The sequence below is a fragment of the Olea europaea genome, chromosome 12 (assembly GCF_002742605.1).
Source record: "Olea europaea var. sylvestris chromosome 12, O_europaea_v1, whole genome shotgun sequence".
Classification (NCBI taxonomy): Eukaryota; Viridiplantae; Streptophyta; class Magnoliopsida; order Lamiales; family Oleaceae; genus Olea; species Olea europaea.
In genome coordinates, this window is record NC_036248.1 from 6,048,262 (window position 1) to 6,066,415 (window position 18,154).

General features: G+C 33.6%; 1 long non-coding RNA gene across 7 annotated transcripts in view; it reads left to right on the plus strand.

Moving 5' to 3' along the window:
* The first annotated feature begins 13,210 nt into the window (after positions 1-13,210).
* Positions 13,211-18,154, plus strand: part of LOC111405361 — a 14,874-nt gene continuing 9,930 nt past the window's right edge. For 4 of the 7 annotated variants that reach the window (XR_002704767.1, XR_002704768.1, XR_002704770.1 and 1 more), the window contains exons 1-3: positions 13,211-13,829; positions 16,532-16,657; positions 16,778-16,865. This is a non-coding gene — a long non-coding RNA (uncharacterized LOC111405361). Of the gene's footprint in view, positions 13,830-16,531; positions 16,658-16,777; positions 16,866-16,949 lie in introns of all 7 variants that reach the window. The other 3 variants (XR_002704771.1, XR_002704773.1, XR_002704772.1) reach the window with 2 other exon arrangements.

Here is an 18,154-nt window from a genome sequence, read left to right on the forward strand (position 1 = left end):
AATTTAACAAACTTGTTAGAATTTCAAAAGTCGTAATAAATTATATTTGTATTCATATAATTTATATATGACTTTATAACATATATTATAATGACTTATATTTAGAAATATTATAGGTTAATTTAGGATATTATCATATAAAAAAATATAGCAATAAGTTTTTATTTTAATTGTTTACGATTTTTTTCACCATCTAAAGTTTTTCACTTTCAAAATTACAATATCAAAGTCACATGAATATAATCAATTTTCTTTCACCTCCAACAAATTTTCAGAGTTTTCCACTTTCCATTGATGTAATCAATTTTTCCACCTTCAAAGTCACAATATCGTCATCAATTTAATTGGACCTATGCATTTATGTGACTAAGAAATGTCATGTTCTTCAATTGAGACCTATGAGTTTATATTACTGTGACATGTTTTGGTAAATGATTGTGATCTATAAATAATGTGATTGTAACTAAACACGATGTCTGATTGTGACGTAATTTATATGTGATCTATTAGTTTGCTTTAATGTGGATTGTGACTTACTTTGTTTTACCGTGATTTTTATCTAAGAATTTATTACCTTGTTACCTATGAATTTGTTTGTCTATGACATGTTATGTTTTATAAATGTGATATATTATCTCGTGTGACTATGATTAGTTATGTTATCTAATTGGGACCTATGCATATACATTCATGTGACCTCTAAAATTCTTGTGATTGTGACTCAAATTATAATGTTTGTTGGTGACTTTCTATTCTTTTGGTATTTTTGCAGCAATGGTCTATATTCACGTTGGCCTATTCTAGGGAGGTCGTACATGAGTGAGACCCATTATAACTTTCAAATTGTCACCTATTACGATTTTCAATGTAAATGTAACTTATTTCATTTTATGACTGTGACCTATCATATTTGTGATTGTCATGCCTCATATATTCCAAGTTTCAAGTTTGAATGTACATTTTCAAAATGTGACAGGAAACATGTCTTTGAAAATTGTGATATGTTGAGAGAAGTTTAGAAAAGTAACCAAAGAACATCTAGTCAAAGTCCACAGGAAAGTAAATTGATAAGTTAATGAATCTAAAAAGTAGTCATCTTATAATTTAGAGTTGACCTTTGAAAAGTAAATTGACAAGTTAATTGTGAGGTGAGTGATGTAGAGATATTACGTCAATCTATCATTCAGGAGATCTTGTACGAAATGTCCCTTGAAAGAGGTGAAACAAAAGATGTCATTGAAAGGCTAATCATCTCGAATTTACCCTACAATAGATTACGACACCTTATCTATACCATGAAAGATCGATCTCTATATGGCACATTACAAAAGATGGTGTATCGCTTCAACTACCTGTATTATACGGCCTTTGTTAGGGTAGTTAGGCCAAGTAGAAGAGTGACATGGAGTGTGGGTTTTATTATGCTTGCTGATTGGCTATCACATGATCGATACTTGAAGTCTTAGGTATAACATCATTTTCGATTTTAGAATTATTATTATTTGTCATTATCAAAACTAGATCCAGATTTCCACTGTAGTTCATCAATCTATCCATTCGTTACCATTTTCATTTCTCATTTTTATTATTCTTATTTTTCAGTAGGAAAAGAAAATAGAGATCTCCATAAAATTATATTCACGCATAAGCACATTGGACTAAAGCCCAAGAAAATGAAAATTCCATGTATCTTTAATGAAAATTCCATATCTTTAGCCTAACAAAAGAAGAAAACACATACCAGAATAAACCCTAATCCACAATTCAGTATTCCAAATTGCCATCACCGACATCGTTTGCAAACAATGACCACCAGAATCGCAACCACAAACACCACCCTCCTAATGTGGTTGTAGCCAAAACTTCTGAGTCAAACATTGATCTTCTTCACCACCAATCTGCTAATCTTCTATAGTTTGACTACCTTTGGTCACTGTAAAATCGTGCATCCATTAGTGGCTTTGCATCCGAGAGCGGTAATCGCACCCCTGGCTTGTTTGGTCGAAATGTGTCTGAGGTAATATGAGTTTGTTTAGTTGAAGGTAAGTGTTTGGTATATATGTAGGTTAACAATCAAAATTTAAATTTTGCTTTATTGAAGTAGGTAATTATTTGAAAAGACAAACAAATTTGAGTTTCTTCTTAGTTACTAGTATGAACAATTTCAATTAAAAAATATACACATATGTTTATTGCTTTTGTTATTTATGAATAGAAAACACGTTCAATGACTATTTTTCTCCCAAGAAAAAGTTTTCTAATCTAATTTAGCTGAAGCTTAAACCATTATCACCATCTTTTATGTACCGTAGTATCGATGGAACAGAATGATGAGCCTGAGGCTAAAATGTTTGGCACTTACTCATAGAGACTTGAGTGCTTGTCTAACCCACTGACATTCATTTGCTTACAAATTAGGAGCTGATGTAGATGACATTAAGGTTGAACTCTTTGGCGATCGATACCATGATAGAACATGTCTTTTCTTACATCAATCCTACCAATATGCTTGCAATTCTAATTAAGAAGTAGAGGAAAGTAAAAGACTCTGAAATTGAGTACCTCAAAATGCAAAGAACGGCATCCCAATGGACTGTGATAGGCTAGGAAACAATTTGACTAACTATATGAACAACATGTGCAATATCTGGACAAGTGATGGTAAAATAAATCAAGCTACCAACAACAATATAATATAAACTATAGTATGATAATGGAGAATTATTAGAAGAAGAGTACCAAACATTAATCTTAAGAGGCATATCAACAGTCTGATTATTAGTAAGACATGTGAGCTAAAATATAGCGGTTATGTACTTTGACTAAGAAAGAAGATATCCTTTTTGAGAAGATGTAATTGAATACCCAAAGAGTAACATAGTAAACAAAAATATTTCATTGCAAAAAAAAGCCTTTAGTGCTACAAGTCGCATTAGAATTTCACCAATAATAATCATATCATTAACAAATAAAGAGAGCAAAACATGATTGATGGTTGTACATTTGTGAAATAAAGCTGAACCACAATGACTAGGATGGAAACAAAGTGAAATAATCATAGTAGAAAAGTTTTCAAACCAAGCTTGAGTTGCCTATTTGAGACCATAAAGAGCTTTTCGAAGTTTTCAACGTTTAGCAGATTGATGAAAAACACCATGAGAGGGAACCATATAAATTTCTTCCTAAAGATCTCCATTCAAGAAGGCATTTTTAACATCCATTTGAGATATACTCCATCGAACAAATAGAGGTATTAAAATAATGGGAACAGTCGTCATTTTTGCTACAAATGAAAAAGTCTTATCATAATCTATACCATACTCTTGAGAATATCCTTTAGAAACTAATCGGGCTTTATATCGTTTAACAAATCCATCTAACTTGATATTGATTTTATAGACCAAATGAGAACCAATTGCTCGTTTCCTTGGCGATAAACATATCAAGTCTCAAGTGTACGTTTGATGTAGAACATTATACTCCTCAACCAAAGTCTCCTGTCGAAGGTAACAAAGTGCCTCTATACAGGACAAAGGCTCCGAAAGATGATGAACTGAAGCTAAAAAGAAAACGAAAGAACTAGAGTAACAAGAATAAGTAAAATTTGGCAATTGATGGACTTACGAGTACGTGTAGCATAATGATGAGGAGTAGCATCAATCTTAACAGGTGGTTGGACAACCATAGGAAGAGAGGAAAAAACGATGTATTACGAGCTCAAGAATCACGATCTGAAGTGGAAATTGCTGTGCAGAACAAGAGGTGGGACAATTTCAATATCAACAGGGAATGGATCGATGCGAATAAGATCAGACATAGTCATGTTATGAGAACCAGCAAGAATATAAAGAAAGGTATGTATTCAAGGAACATAACATGACGAGAGACATAGAGGGGGCCCACATACAATAAAATATTCGTGGCCCCCCTCCATGTGAGGATGGTGTAATCTATTGTGTATACCATGAGGAGTACACATAGAATTATCCAATTTGCTATACTCAATATGAGGTTGAAGGACAAAACAAGTAGAGCCAAAGAAATGCAAGGAAGAATAATCAAGAGCATATATACACAACTTCTCCAGAGGAGACAAACTTGATTTGTGTGAGGTCAAGATCCTCTTGATCATATGAGCAATAGAAAGAATTGTTCCTCCCCAGAATTCACTAGGAGTATAAGCAGAGAGTAAAAGAAAATTAGTTGTCTCAACAATATGTCTGTGTTTCCTTTCAATAACACCGTTTTGTTCGAAAGTGTCCATACAAGTAGTTTGGTGAATGGTTCCATCAAAAGCAAGTAAATAGAAAAAGTATTAGAGGCACTCTCTCCACCTAAATCACATCGAAACATTTTATAGTAGTAGAATGTTGAGAATTCATAAGTGCTTTAAATATACTAAAAATACAAGAGAATTTAGAGCGATGTTTCATTAGAAACACCCAATAGTAAAGAGTGTAATCATCAATAAAGGAAGCATATTATCATGAACCTCTTTAGTGATAATGGAATAGGGTTCCATACATTAGAATGAACAAGATCAAATGGGACAATAGAAACAGAGATACTTCTATTAAAAGGTAACACAGAAAATCTTCCTAATTTACATCCAATATAATCAGAAATACCATTTGTTTTCAAATTTTCCAATGCTCTTGTAGAAACTGAGAACTTTGAATGAGATGCTGAAACGTGTCCAGAGCGAGAATGCCATAAATAAAAGACAGAAGACAAATGACTCAAATGAAAAAAATGACAAATCAACACTAGAAGCTACAATTTTTGATACTTTAAGACCATCTGAAACATTAAGTTTCCCTACCTATGGTCAATCCCAATCAGCTTTTGAGATTGCGGGTCCTGCACATAGTAAATAGAAGAAAAAAGATACTAAATATCCATATTCCCATAATTGACTAATAAAAATAAGATTTAAAGTAAGACTAATAAATGCATTTTGTGCACTTATTTAGGCCATATTACTAAATTTTATATCGTCAAATTATTAATTTCTATTTAATTTGGGTTATTTTTCGTTTGTTTCAATGTCTAACTCATTTAGAAACATTTGGAAGGATAAATTGGCCATTGGATGAAAAATTGGAGATAATATTCCACATGTTGAAAATTGAAGGACTAAATTATCTTACTTGGAGAGTTGGTAGCATATTATTAGAAGAAAATAGAAGTGGGCGCGGACTTGGAATTGGAATAATATTCATCAGGTCTTACTGGCATTTGGACTCTAAGAAAAAGAAAACGAATTGGCGACTGAATTTGAATAAAATCCCACTAGTTGGATTTGTTGGGCTGAATTTGAGAAAGAAAAAGGGCTACCTGCTGTATTTTTTATATATCTATAGATAGAAATGCACAAAAAGAAAACGGTAGAGGAAAAATTATATATAGACACACTATTCGTTGGTTGATTTAGGTATTCTTTTTCACGTCAACAATTGCAGCAGCTTGAGGAAAAAATATAGTGGTGCTTGCTATGGGATATAGATATATATAAACACACACATTCATAGGGAGAAGGTGGCAGTTGCTGGAGAAAAAAGAGGCAGCAATTGATAAACACAGAAAATTGTGGCTGTAAAAGAAAGAAAAAATAAGAGATTGTTGCCTGCTGTTTGAAATCATACATATATACACGACAAGAGACAAAGCAAAAAGAAAACATTGAGGTTGGTTTTATATATACAAATACACAAAATCGAGGCACAATTGATAAAAAAGGGCAGTTTGTTGGAGAAAAAAGACGCCTGCATGGAGGCTCAAAAATTGAAGAAATTTAACCTACATTCATGCATGCGGAAGGTTGGCGACTGGATATAGATTACACAAACATAGAAAATGTGAGGTCGGGAAGAAAAGACAAGCGTAGAAGTCGAGAAAATTTGGAAAAAGAATTCACATTACGTCACTTTTTGGTGATGCCTTTTATTCTTTTCTCTTTTTAATTTCGACAATATGCTTGGCTAGATTTTTAGATTGCTAGGATGTGATGCACCCCTGTTATATATATATATATATATATATATGCTTCACATGGTTTATTGAATGTTCTAGTTTATTTAATACTTTCTTGTACGTTCATTTTTTTCATAGAGTTATGGGAATGTCACGTATATGATTAGATTGAATTGCTATCAAGAAAAACTTACTAAATAAAATCAGAACATTGACTAACAAACAAGATTTCAAATTGTCAATTTAAATTGTTGAACTAAAAATAGATTAGCAAGGAGGATTCTATATCTTAGCAATACATCCTGCGAATTTGATAAACTTTTACTTTAATCTTCAATTTAGCTATAAAATTAGACATTGATTTAACTATAATTTGCTACTTGATTAAGGTTACTAATAGTTATAGCTCGATCAAACACATAGTCCCCGTGAGTTCGACACTTAATTCACCATTAATTACTTGCTTATGATCCTATCCACTTGCAAAAAATCAAATGATCAAAGACCATGAAAATGATAGATGCCATTGAGAGACAAACAATGTGTAACAATGGAACCAACATGTGCTATAGGCATAGGAGTACCATCAGTAATCACAACTGACACAAGAGACTTGGAGAGAATGAAACAAAGATGATAAATTAGGTGACATATGATAAGAAGCCCCAAAATCTAAGATCTTGAAAAACTAGAAAATGACAAACCCATAGGAAAGGCAGATATTGCATGTGGCAATTTCGTGTTTGACCGTGTTGTTCAACTATAGATTAATAGTCTGAAGATAATCATCTTGATTTCTAGTCATTACGAAATAAACAAATAACTATCAATATGCAAAATACACAATATCGAGATGCGAAATCGAACCATAATCAGTGAAAGCCAAAAATGCTACCTTAAATATACCCCTAAATTTCATTTTCTTGGGTTTTGATATTTTCAAGACCACTGTTGAGAAATATGATACATATTGCCACCGTAATTAAGAAAAAAAGAAGTTATAATGATGACATTTAAATAGGGCATAAAGCCCACTTTGAAGCCCACAGTTGGTTTGAGAATTTGGTAGTGAAAAGGGGAATGATTGTTGCTTTCCGCAGAAATGGTCTCTATTCTTTTGTTGGTCCTTGGTCTATATGAACTTTTCATAGTGGAAAACAATCTTTTTCGTCCACAGCTGTCTAGTTTTCTGTTGAATGCTTGTGCATGTACAATTTACTTCACAGTGTAGTCTGAAATATAAATTCCAAACTCAATAATTTTCAAAAAGTGCTCTTGCTTTAGCAAACGTCGATGTAAATTACATTGTCAAAGAATACTTTAAGGGAACAAAGACAACCAAATTAGAAATTTGATTTTATCTTGGCAACAAGCTACTAATTGCTAGAGAAATCTCACTGAATTAAAATGTTATGTAACAATATGTCAATTACACCTCTAGATTTGATCATTAAGTAATATCCAAACATTTACAAACACTGGTACATGAACAACTGTAATATCCAAATATTATATTATTCATTAATGTGAATGTTACCGCAACTATAATTGAACAAAATGTTACGATGGCTGTAATTGATATAAGTTTTTTGGAAAATAACAATCGATATAAAATTAAACTTAACGAAAGTCTACAACAAAATACAATCATTTTAACTCTATGTTTAATTGACAAATAATTTTGCAATACAATCAATGTTACATGAGGAAGTAATCGGAAAAAAATTACCATCGCCCTTGTGTGAATATTACCACAATTACAATTAAACATATATTCTCATCAAAATAATTGTCAATGTATATTTTAATTCAATCTAGCATATGAAAAGACTAACAAAAAAAAAATTATTGAAAAATTAAATACATGAACAACTACTATTATAACCACTTTAATACACCAAAACATTAATTAAATAGTACTAGAAAATAGAAAATATCTAATACCTAACCATTTTCCACAAAGTGGTGACAAAATGTAAAACTTGTAAAAATCTTTCCAATTTTCAAATTGATACGATCCATTCTTTTGTACAGCTATTTACTCGATTGTAGACATTTCTGGAACATCTAACAGAAGGACGAATAGTCAATTTTAAAAGAACTTATTGTCAACCACTTTCATATATGAATATACCTATTCAAAAAGGAAGAATGGAAGCCCCTAGAATCAAATGATGATAAATTAGGTGACATATGATGAGAACCCCCAAAGGTTAATATTCGCAAAGATGATGATATACCCGAAGAACTAGAAGATGACAAACCCATAGAAGAGGAAAACATTGCATGTGGTGGTGGTGGTGTATTTGACCGTGCTACTAAAAGCCTCAAACATGAGTAGATCTATGGATGGTGTATTCAGTTGCATACTGATAGACTGAAGAAAAGCATATTGACTTCTAGTTATTGCAAAATAAGCAAATAGCTATCAAAATACAAAATGCACAATATCCAGACGCAAAATTGAACCAAAATCAACAAAAGCCAAAATTATTAGTACTTGTAGTCCTTGAATATACCCCCTAAATTTCATATTCGTCAGAGGTAGCGTGTCTTAATAATCTCCCCTTTATTTATTGTATGTATCCTTCCACTTGACATCTCAAGTTAGTTATCGATTCTGGATCACTTATGGACGTCAATTGACAAAATTTTGTAAGAAATTGTCTTCGTCCAACTTTGGATTGCGATTCTCGTTTAGGACATCCAAAAGATTTCCCAATGATGTGGAGATGACATTTTTCATTCAAAATTATCCAAGGGAAAATTTTATAAGTAATAGATTAAGTATAACATATTTCAAAATTAAAAAAACAAGTTTCAAACTTCAAAAATCAGATTTTTATTAAAATATATTTATGATTTAATTAATTAATTAATTGATTAATTAAATATATTTATGTCACATATCTATACAATTTGATTACAAATTAACAATTTAATTAATCATTTATTATTTTTTGGTCACAAATCAAAAGTTTTATATCACAAATTATTTTACGATCACAATTCAAAAGTTCAGATGCCAACGCTCAGATACTGCGAATAAGGGCTATCGGATACTCTCTATCTCAACAGTGCCAGCGCTCAGATTCTCTCCATTTTCTCTCTACTACGCTGCTGTAAAATTATTGGTGTCAATCTGACTTCTGAGCATCGTTGTGAGCATTGGAGACAGCTCTCATAGCGGCCAATCTGAGTGCCGTTGTGAGCGATGCTCATAGCAGTGCCGACTGTAGTAGCGTGGTGATGACAATACGGTGTTGTTCGGATGCGTGGTGCAGTGGTGTGGTGGGGTGTGCAGTGCGGTGGTGTTGTGTTGTGTGGTGGGGTGTGCAGTGTGGTGGTGTTGTGTTGTGTTGTGTGGTGATAGGTTTTCATGTTTTGGTGTTGCGATTTTGAGGTGATTTTTTATTGATGGATCTGGTGATGGAGGTGGTGGATATAACGATGTCATAAACAATGTTGGCATTGGCGGTGTGGTCACAAACTAGGTGGTGCAGGTGGGGATGGTGCGGGTGGTGGTGATTGTTAGTCAGAGTGGCTAGCTCTCCTTCATCTTCACTCGCGACGTAGCCTCGTACTAGTGGTAGTGGTTTCTGTGATGATTAATTTGTTTGAGATGGTGGTGTTGCTGTCGACGGGTGGTGCTGGGAGGCGGCAGTGTTGGTTCGAGGATGTTACTGTCGGGAGGTGGTGACAGTTGTTCTGGCGATGTTGCTGTTGAAGTCATGGCGTGGTAGTGTGACACTGATAAATTTTTGATTTGTGACCAAAGAACAAATCGTGACCTATAAAATTTTTAAATTGTGATCGAAAAATAATTTGTGACTGTAAAATTAATTGTGACAAATTATTTTGATAGTTTGTGAGTAGTAAAAATTTTGATTTGTGACCGACAAATGAGTTGTGACCAATTAAAATTTTGATTTTGTGACCGATCGATGAATTGTGACCTGTGAAATTTTTTATTTGTAACCGACAAATGAGTTGTGACCAATAAAAATTTTGATTTTGTGACCGATTAATGAATTGTGACTTGTGAAAATTTCGGCATGTGATCGACAAATAATTTGTGACCTATAGAATTTTCGATTTGTGACTTAGAAATAATTTGTAACCAATTAATTTGATAAGCTGTGACCAAATTTAATAGATTTGTGACCTTAATATGTTTAATTAATAAAATAATTTTTTCATCAATTATTTCAGAAATAAAATTTAACAATATCTGAATTTTGAAATGTAAACCTTCTTTTCTTAGTTTTATAAATGAATTTTGAGGAAATTACATGGGATACCTTATTTTATAAAAATATTCACATAATATATCTTAACATTTTTATTATGATATTTACTACAATATTCTAGTATAAAGGAAATGTTAAAATAAGCAAAATCACCCATCTAATTTTAGTCCACCCTAAATCATGCCCTCAAACAATTCCTGTAATTCTTCCACCATAATTGAGAATCCTCAAATCACATTTCTCAATACATACCCAAAATCGTTCATCCTCCCAAATTCAATCTCTTCTCAATTATTGCCCAAAAAATCCTTCAATCCATCTGCAAATCTTGTTAGTAAGAATCCGGTTATCCTCCCCAACCCAATTTTGTAAATGACGGTGAAAAATGCAGTCCTCATAAAATATGACAAAAATTGCATTAATTTTCCTAAAGCATAATTGATTCCTCGTCGTGCATTGGTCTCTTTGCCACCCGCCACAAATCACTCGACCGCCCAAAGATACCTTGCCACATTGTGAAATTCCTATCCAATTTCAATTTTAGAATTATATATCTCGTGTAAATTCTCTAATCATCCAATTATATTGTACAAAAATTAGGTATCAGTAGTTGAACTAGATCCTATTTCCTTTCTAAACAGTTTATATAGTTTTTTTTGGATTTTTTTTTTTCAATTTTATTGCAAGTTAGTGTATATGTTGCACCAGTTGCTCGGAGTTTGGAAATGGACGAAATAAGTTCATCGTCCGCAAATGGAATTATGGACTTGATATACCTTCAGTTCCCATGCAACGGGCCGCTCCAGATGTTAGTTTTTGTTCTTTCTTTGAACTGTTTAGTTTTCAAAATTGTAAGAAATTATTTGCACTCGTATTATAGAAGTATGCTATTTTAATTTCACGTTAATCAAATTGGAATGGAAACAATTTGCTTTATTAGTGGAATAGGAAGTGTCCTAAAAAATTGCACAAAAAATAAAAAATAAAAAATTAGTTTGATGTAATATAAAAATCTGCAGTTTATATCAATGTGCAATTTGAGTTACGTGTGTTAGGCAAATTGGAATTGAGACAATTGACATTTTAAGTAGTGGAACTTCCTATCCTCAAAATTTGCAAAATCAGTTAGTTTGATGTTATTAACAGTCGTGGTATAGATCAAATTTCAATTTCAATTTACGTGATAAGGAAATTGGAATTTCAGACAATTTGCACAATAAAATAGGAAAATGTTTATGGGTTGAAATGATATAAAGTATGTGCAAATTAAAATACAATCTAAAAGATTATTATATAATTTTTTTTCTTTTTATTTGATAGCTATGTACGAGTTATTCAACAAAATCTCTCAACCTGTAACCATGTCCTAACACCGACATGGATAATCACGCAACCATGTTGATTGATTTATATCCTTACGATTTACGAGTACTTGAGCTTTTTAACTTTTTAGCTAAACATTACGTGCTTTTGTACTCATTTTGTCTTGCTATAATCATGTTTGTATGAATGCTTATGTTTTTGAATTTTGTTTATAGTCTATTTTGGTTGGGTAATATAATAGAATAAGATACGTTCAACAACCCATCGTGTAATTTTAAATCAGCATTGCAGTATATTACACATAGTTCCTCAACATGCATGTAAAGATATTTTATATCACGTCTCGTTTCATGCTATATGTTTCAAACCATTCATATCATCTCATGTCATATTAATCACAACCTACACACTACACGTAAATGAATATATAGTTAAAATGTACCAACATGACAACACATTACACATAGATCTCAAACCGCTGATGTGCGTCAGCTAAAAATACATACAATATGAAATGAGATATATAATTCTCACAAACATGTTATTTAATGTAATGTGAATCACAATCAAAACACTTCACACGCGTGCGACCTTTATATATCCATTATGGATAAGAAGACATTTTACAATTTTTTAGACAATATGTTAATGGTTCTATGACTTCGTACTTAATGTCATTATATTTTAACTTTGTGTTCACCGTTGTTTACTACATCATTATCTTTTATTTAAATGGTATCAGTGCATAGTAATTAGTTCATAAGATCGTCAATTTACATACCCACTACTTAACTTATGTTTTATCAATCAAGATTTATGAAGTTTTTTTGTTCCTAATTTTTAATTTTATATCCTGATATCTAATCACAACATTTCTTACATTCCACGCAAACATGACTACGGTTATGTGATTAAGTACGTCGATTTCCTCATTAACCAGACAACATACTTTATGAATTAAAAGACCAACCCAAATAGATCAGCAAGAGCATGCTAGTCAAGGCATGAAGAGATTCCAGCTAAAAGACAGACACTGCCAAATCACTTCTCAACATGTGTGTCAAACTTGCAATCCTATTGATTCTTATACAATTTTCTCTTGGTATGGTTGCTTTTTCTTCGTCTCTTTTATAATATCCTTGGCATCCAAAAACACAAGCAAACAAAATCATAAACAAGCTTCAAAGATTAAAATTTGCTAAAAACTATGAGGCATAGCATGCTAAACATCATACACATGTGATTTTTTTTTTTTTTTTTAAGGTTACAAGTTTTCCTCATAGAGAATAACATTTGTAATTTAACGAATTTCAACGAATATAAAGTGTGCATGTAATTGTTCAACTGAAATTCTCTCTTACTTTGATACAATATGATGCAGATCAAACACAGAATTTATTTCACATACATGTTGAAGAATGTAGCGATATCATCGTCAATTTCATCATAACACAGTATGTAAAAATCACCTTTATTTTGATAAAAATCGTTAGAGAAGAAATTACAATTTGAAAAAGTATCAAATCCGTTGTAGGAATCGATGAAATATGATGAATGAAACTTGAAGATGATGATCAATCCCAAACAAAATTATATCACAAGTGATATGGGAACTGTTTTTTATTCATTTTTTGAAATAAATACGATGGGGAGACACATTTAGTACAAGCTTACTGTGCGCTCTTCTATAAATTTCAGTTACAAAACGAGAAATGCAGACAAAAGAAGAAATGCAGACACCAGAGTAAACCTTAACCCAATTTTCGGCCCGCACACCAGCCCAAATCATTTTAGTCCCAAACTCTAGATCGCCGATCGTCGCCTTCTGCAGCCAGCCACCACCCCGATCGCCGCTGTAAACACTACCGCCACCAAGCACCTGGGAACCACCGGAAAATACGACCGAAAACACTACCAAACCACAACACAATTACCGCACAGCCACCAAACGTGGTAATACGCAACCGCGAACGCCGCCAAACTGCAACCGCAACCATAATCACAGCAGTAAAAGCCACCAAATCGCCGCCGCAAAAACCCCTAAACGCCGCCAAACACACCTCTTGCATCTATCTCCCCCGGTAATCTCGGAAATATCCTAGAAAACACCACAACCGTGAACGGCACCACATTCAACTCCACCAGAAACTGCTGGAAAAACCATAGAAACATCACACTGCCCCCGCCACCACCGATTAGATTCACAGCCTCCAAAGCCGGGGAATTACCACCGCAAGCAACAACAATTACCGCACAGCCACCAAACGCCTCCAAGCATCGACGGTAATATGAATTTGTTTAGCTTAAAGTACGAGTTTGGCGAATATGATGTTTAACAGACAAAATCTATATTTTTGCTTTATTGAGATAGGTCATAATAATTTGGAAAAACAAACAAATTTGAGCTTCTCCTTATTTACTACTCTGAACAGTTTCAATTAGAAAAATATACAGCTGTTTATTGCTTTTGTTCATTTTGATTAAAACTTGAATAGTATCACCTCACTGCATATCCCTTACCTGCATCCACTTGCTCAACAATTGAGGAGTCCATGGAGACAACGTTGAGGTTGATGATCTCTTTGGTGATCGATACCATGATAGTACCATGATAGAACGTGGCTTCTCTTACATCTTTCCCACCCGTCTACATACACACTAGGCACAACATTGAGGATGATTCTCGTGTGACTAGGAAAGTCAAACAAGAGTCACCAACCTTTTATGGTCTCTTTGAACCTGAGGTGTATCTCAATTGCCTTGATGCACTGGTAAAGTAATTTGATTGGTATGGCATGCACGACCCCCCAATGTGCCCATTTCAGGTCCTATCATTGAACGAAACAAAACAAAATTAAGACTTATTTGTTAGTTCACTTCCCCAACCAATTATAGGGTTCTCCCACTATATTTCAGTACATGACTCAATTTTTAGGCATTGATGTTCAGTTATATTCATGAAGATCCTTATGTCACGGTCATTAAATTCATCAATGGAAGCCTGATATAAGCCCGGTATTAAGTTTGAAGTTTCACTACAATCGCGATTCTTTAGTGGAAGCATATCGTCAGACCTTAAAACTTGAAAAATATCTTCATTTTTAATAAGGGAGATGTGCATTCCAGCCACTCACCTCTTTTAGACAGTCACATCCCAGTCCATTCACTAGCTTACCAGTGGATCCCAATCCCCTCACCATTGCACTTAGGTTGGACCACCTCTGAACGCCTCAGTCACTTCTACCAGCAACTCTAGTCGGAGCTTTCTATCCTCTTCCACCAGCCATTGTGCATCAAATCATAGATTTGGTGTTTGGCAGGGTGAAGAGTGCCACAAGCCTCTAGATTCAATCAAAAGCGTTCTGAAAGATGCGCTTATAAACCTAATGGAATTTCGCAAACAGTTCGACTCCTTTTGAAATTATCAGAAAACTAGCAAATATCTTTGGTCTTCTGTAAATCCCATTCATTAGTTCATTTAGGATTCAACCACACTGCAATTCTGAGATATCTTTACAGAGGACAATGCCCATACTTGTGCTCCGGTATATGCTAGGCCTCACCTGCTCAACCTCAAAAAATAGTCATCTAGCTTGAAGGGAATACTTTCAACTTTCAATGTCCACCTTTCAAAGAGTGATGACTTCAAACATAACCCGTAACATACCAGTGGTTTAAAACTCCAACTCATGTGGATTATGAACAAATTATCTGCGAGTTTTAGCCCAATCCAAGTCTTGTTTCTCCATCAATTGAACAATTAAATTTTTTTATTGTTTTAGGATGCCCATGAAACCTTTGCTGCTGGTTTTCTTTGAACCTTCCAAAATTGTTTCAAGAGAGCAAATTTATAATGCATTTGTGAGCTATTAGTGAGTGGCACAAGAATATCAGCATCTTAGTTTGCTGGTTTTACATATCTCAAAGTCACATTACTTTACATATCTCAAAGTCACATTACTTTACAATCGATAGTTTGTATTGCCTTGTTTATCTCCTTGCATGTTGAACAAAGCACTGCCACATGGTGGTAGAAGGCCCAAAGCTCGCGAACTTCTTTTCCTAAGGAAAAAGCAATGATATTGGAATAAACTGCAAGAATACAATTCTATTTCCCTCCAATACTCTCGATATCTGGTCTTTCCCACTAGTTAGCATGCACTATCCTTTCTTGCTTGGAAATTCCTGAGAATAATGGTAGCTAATCTCTGCGCAAGTAAATTGTTAATAAAAAGAATTACAAAGTTTAAATTTATATAAAATTCAGGTTACAAAATAGCCCAAATGAGGGATGTCCAGAAGGTAGAGCCGGTGGAATTATCTGCACGAATGATTATAGGATTGTCCATTTTCTAATTTTGCCTATAACATCACGGAGTAATTTGTTGAGTGTGAACTTATTAGGTTTTGTAACATTGCCCTTTCTTTTTCTCCTCTTTATTTCTGTTGGAAAATAGTTGAGCCATACTCTGTTCCACAATAGAAGTTGTTTTCGAAAGACAAACCTTATTTTCAATTTTTACCAGTGATGTTCCAAGAACCTTCTACTGAATTTATTGCCAATCACTTTCCTAGAGAACTTACTTCTGAATCCATAATAAAAGGATAGAAGGTCCTTGTTGTTTTAAGGGCTGATTTTAGCTATCAATCTCGTCAAACTGCTTACCTCTGAAACAGCCTCCAGTGCTGTACAATTAGGTTTACAAGGAGATCTTTTTATAAGACTCTAACCTGTTTAGGTGATTCTGTTTTGTTAGTTGACACTATAATAAAATAGCATTATGATTGAACCCCTCTGAATTTCTCTTTTGGGCTAGAATTTATTGCAATGGATATATGATATTCTATTAAGAGAACTAGATCTTGAGTGGGATTTACTTTGAGTTTACATATACAAGTTAAATGGTTTTTGATAATATAACTCTTAAATGGGTAATCTGCGCTCTATAAAACACTGAAACTTTTTATAATGAATTCGTGTGTAGATGTCTTCATCCTTGAGCCCGACATATTATGTCCTAATAGTGGGGAAGTGATATGGACTTCAGTTAAGCTGCCCAATGGAGAAGAGTTGAGATATCGGACAAACTTTATTGAGCTCCGTCTTATAGGTAATAATTTACATTTTGCTTTTTTTGTGCAAAAATCTCTTTTTGTTCACTGTCCTATATTAGTTTTGTTATTCTTGAGTATACTTTTTACAATGTCCGGTGGTTTTGGTGTTGTGGCAGAATGCGAAAATAAGTTGGACAAAAAAGTTTATACAGTGAAAAAAATATCTTTGAAGGCTGCCAATATGTCTTTTCAGAAAATCTTAAGGTACAATATACAATTTCCAATCCATGAACTTCAAAAACTTTAGTAAAATGTGATACTAAGAGTGCAATTTTGCCAAAATGGCAGGGCGCACACACTTGTGAACAGTTGAGAAAGACACTATTCCAATATCACTTTAAAACTGATTTGTGATCAATTCAGCCTTTTTCCTCCTTGCCATTTTTTATTTCCTTGGAATTTAGAACAGAGGTTCATCGCCCTTCTTATGTAGCTAAAAAAGCTTAGCGAACTGAGTGCAATCAAGGAGCATGAATTCTTGTTGTTAACAGCTATTGATCCTTGTTCGTCTAATAACGTATAGACTGGAGAATAGTGTGCAATCAACGAGGAAAAGAAAAGTTTAATCGTTGTTTGCTGTTTACCTGGAATAAAATATCCACTTGATATAGGAATATTTGAATTCTATGTTAACTGGACCAAGAAGTTTACATTATGGAGCAAAATCTATAGCTCTAATTTGATAGATTCCTGCACAAACTGTAGGACCTCACTGTAGACCTGTCACGTTTTTGTCCTATTTTAATAAATGCATTGAGCACTATCACCATGCCAATTAATACAGGGAATGGGAGTTCAATGCGTTAGTATCAGATGGCAGTTCAATAAGTTGCATAGGAATAAGCTTCGTATTAGACACCATTTTCCAGCTTAGTAGCCAAACTAATGAAACCTTAGGAATCAATATATCAGAGACCACCATTGCCAACAATTACCAAGTAGCTTGACCACCGTGCAAGCATTTTCCATGTGAGTGCATTTCCTTAAAACCACCCTAAAATACATCACACTCTGTTAATTTCATGTGCTAACTGCCCTGTTCATCAAGTTATGTTACAGCAATTTTTCTGTATGGATTTACTTTTGAGTATGCGAACATAAATAGCTTTGTGCCATTGTCTGCATGTTTTCAATGCCATGGATGTTAGTACCTGCTTGGTGGATCTTATTGTCACTTTATTTGAGATCTTCTTTAATTTAACTGGGGATTTTATTGTTAACCTTGCCCTGGAGTCATTCGTAGTGAAGGCTATATAGCTGTTGGTTACGTAATCAATTACTAACCTTTTTATATTTGATCAAAAGATGTCTTTTTTATATTGTTAGCGGCCAGGGGCAAGTTCTTGAGTGCTTTTGCAACCAAGAACTATCAGCTATATAAGTCTTTCTTAAAATTACCACCTTGACATCTCACTTTGAAACGTAAACACAAATCATTAGCTAAGTAAAACTAGATGGCTGAAATTTTGAATCGTGATTTAAAGTAAAAAAAA